Source organism: Limulus polyphemus, unplaced genomic scaffold (assembly GCF_000517525.1).
Source record: "Limulus polyphemus unplaced genomic scaffold, Limulus_polyphemus-2.1.2 Scaffold1693, whole genome shotgun sequence".
In the NCBI taxonomy this organism is placed as follows: domain Eukaryota; kingdom Metazoa; phylum Arthropoda; class Merostomata; order Xiphosura; family Limulidae; genus Limulus; species Limulus polyphemus.
In genome coordinates, this window is record NW_013667303.1 from 28,739 (window position 1) to 31,307 (window position 2,569).

Genomic DNA, 2,569 nt, shown 5'->3' on the forward strand with positions numbered 1-2,569 from the left:
CTGAAAGGGCTAGCATGTTTGGGGTGACGGGGATTCGAACCCGCGACCTGCAGATTGCGAGTCGAGCGCTCTAACCACCTGGCCATACCGTGCCATAAAATAGCGATGCTTGTTTTAACCTGAAAAAACGACATTTGGCCAACCCGTACTATAATCAAACAAACAAAAACGGATTTTATATGGAACCAAAAAAACAACTATATTGAAAAAATTATGCAACTCAAATAAGTAAAAAAAACTTTTTTTACCTTGCCAAATCTCTCTCTCTATATATATATATATATTTTATCAGGCAGACCTCTAAAAGGTTAATGAGATCTAAGATTTTGGAAATCCAGTGTTTCACAAATATTGCAATGTCTGTGCGTCCTCTGGCAGTTATATACATCTTTCAACTTAATGACATTTTTTTTAGCAACCCTCTAAATGAACTATTACGTTTCTATGGTAACGAGAAGTTGGAAGGTTTCTATGGTAACGAGAAGTTGGAAGAAAAAAAAAAAGATGTTTCTAGATTGTAGTCACTTTAGCCTGGAAAATGATTTGAAGAGCGACTCTCTGTTCTTCGTGCAAAAGCAACTAGTGCTGTCACTCCCGATTTTCTTCTTTTTTTTTATTCAGCGAATCCAAGACAATCAGTACTTTAACGTTAGATGTATTTTTTTTTTCCTTTCTCTTTCCAAGAAGAAAAAGATAGAAAAGTTTCCAGAGAAATATAGAAGATAATGCAGGTTCCTTATCTTTCTAATAACAAGATATACATTCATAAAGCTGGAAACGTGCAGACTGAAACAAGAAAACTGACCCTATAATGTGTAGTTGTTTACTCCGCAGTGCCCTAGTTATTTTTCTACCGCTACTTAAAAGAATACGGAGATACTACGGCTTTAAATCATACAACGAGGGTTAAGTTAGCACGTGCATATCACGAGAGAAAATGGAACATCCCACAAAGCAGAGTTCCATTTCGCCAATTTCTTTTTTCTGCCTATATTATCTGTTATAGCTCACTTGTAAGTCGCACAAACGGAAACTGAATCCCGATTACTGCGATTCCTGGCGTTTACTGGTTCCATCTTGCACGCTGGATGTGGTGGAGATGGAACAGGAAGCACCCGTTCGCTTACCGACACTCGTTTCACGAAACAACTACTAGTGGCCCTGCTGCCGTGAACATAATAAACCTGTCAATTGTTTCCAGAGAAAAAGTGTAAAAAAAAAAAAAAAAGGGGTTTTCCAGACAAGCAAGAACGAAAAAAAAAGGCTCTTATTAAGCCTTATCGCCAAGTTATTTTGTATAGGGAACTCAACTTTTAGATGAAGAAAAAAATGTTTTCGTTAGATCAATAATTTGCGTATCCGCCCAAATTAATTTATTTTCTATTTTTTTAATGTCCGCTTCTGTTTAATAATCTCCACAGATGTAAATAACGTGTAATTAGTATAATAATTTCCTTAAATGTAACAAGAATTTGTCCAGAGTTATCTGCGAAATTAAACAGAAAAAAAACACACACACAAGAAACTAGGCCTAGTCTCTTTTCTTTATCGTGTATTTAGACAAAAGAGGAAATAAAAGAAACTCGCGGAATAATTAAAGAACCTTCTTAATTACTACAATTATCGGATTCGGTTAAGTTTGTTTGTAGTTAAGCACAACGCAACACAGTGTACTGTCTATGCTGTGCCCACCACGAGTATCGAAACCAGGTTTGTAGCGTTGTAAGTCCGCAGATATTCCGCCGAGCCACCAGGGGGCGATGCAGTTGACAACGTTTTTCTTCTTGTACTTTTAGTTAGCAAAGTTAAATCGAAATAATTACAGTCCTAAATTACTCCAGTAATTTTACCCCATTCCTGTAACATTAACTGACTCCCAGGTGGCTCGGCGGTAAAATCTGAGGGCTCATAACTCTAAAACGCGGTTTTCGATACCCGCGGTGGGTATGGCACAGATAGCCCATTATATAGCTTTGCGCTTAATAAAAACAACAACAACAAAAACAAAACAAATTAAACACATAATAAATTAAAACGGAACTTGTGCAATGTGTACATATACACACAAACATATATATATATATATATATATATATGTGTGTGTATATACAATAGAAAAAGACTCCTAAAAAAGATGGCGTAAGAACAACGAAGCATGTAGTCTTTTTAGGGCTTATCCCTGTTTTTAAAAATTATTTATTATGCAATTATTTTAACATTCTACTCCTTTTAGTTATAGGAATAAAGTTATTGTTGTTTTAGCACTAAGCTGCACAATGGGTTATCTGCGCTGTATCCACCGCGAGGATCCAACCCCAGATATTAGCGTTGTAAGTCCCCGTAAAGTTAAAGCTGCCACCACCACCCCTAGGCGATTGGTAAGATAAATTGACATAAGATGGTACCAAAAATAAATAAAATAAAACACTTCACTAAGTATCTTTTAACATTTACTAACACATTGATTAGGCATAAAGAAAGTGTTATAAAAACACTTCTCAGCACTCTACAGTGCCACGTACTGAAAGACTCTAAAGAAAGTGTTATAAAAACACTTCTCAGCACTCTA